We start from the raw sequence: 735 nt of genomic DNA on the forward strand, positions 1-735 counted from the left end.
CCCCCCCCCCCCGCACTCGCGCAGACGACGCCCCCCCCCGGGGCCTCGTGGGGGGGGATGGAGGGGCGGCGCGCCGGGGGAGGGGGGGGGGGGGGGGGCTGGGCCGGCCTTGTTGCCCTGTCTAATGGTGGGTGGCAGACCCACCGTTGGGGGGGGGGGCAGGGGGGCCCGGCCGAGGCAAGGAGAGCATGCCGCGCAAGCGTGGCCCAGCAGGGGGGCCCATTCCACCGCGGGCCCTTGGCTGGGGTCAGGGCAGCCGGGGGCACAGCCGCGCGCATGGACGCGAGCCGCGGGAGCCCCCCCGCCCGGCCGGTCCGCCTGCGGCCTGCCTCCCGGCCCCTCTGCCTGTGTGCCCGCCGGGGGCACACGCGATGTCCCGCCGGTCCGGCCGCGGCCGATCCGGGCTCCTTCTTCAGACAACGGGCTGGCCGCCCGGGCCATCCTCTCCGACCGCCAGCAGCCTCCCGTCCCCCTCTCCCTGCCCCCGCCGCCGCCGCCTCCTGGCCCCCTCCCTTCTCTTCTTCCTCTTTTTTCCCTCCCCCTCCTTTCCGCCCCCCTCCCGCCTATTGCGCCCCTGGACACCTCTGCACGGCTTCCCACCGCAAGGGAATCGGTTCGTCGCGCCCCTCCATTTGCCCGGTCGCTCGCGGCGGCGTCCGGCTGGCCACACACACACACACACGCACACACACACGCATGCACCTCCACGCTCGCGGCTGGCTGACCTGTCCCGCG

General features: G+C 76.2%; 1 protein-coding gene across 1 annotated transcript in view; it reads left to right on the forward strand.

The window, feature by feature from the left end:
- Nucleotides 1-427: 427 nt before the first annotated feature.
- The window catches only part of H696_04760 (hypothetical protein), a 4,155-nt gene continuing 3,847 nt past the window's right edge, over nucleotides 428-735 (forward strand). Inside the window, exon 1 of the mRNA XM_009498623.1 lies at nucleotides 428-613. The gene's annotated coding sequence lies outside the window, so the exon portion shown is untranslated. The remainder of the gene's footprint in view (nucleotides 614-735) is intronic.

Source organism: Fonticula alba (genome assembly GCF_000388065.1).
Source record: "Fonticula alba strain ATCC 38817 unplaced genomic scaffold supercont2.8, whole genome shotgun sequence".
Lineage (NCBI taxonomy): Eukaryota > Rotosphaerida > Fonticulaceae > Fonticula > Fonticula alba.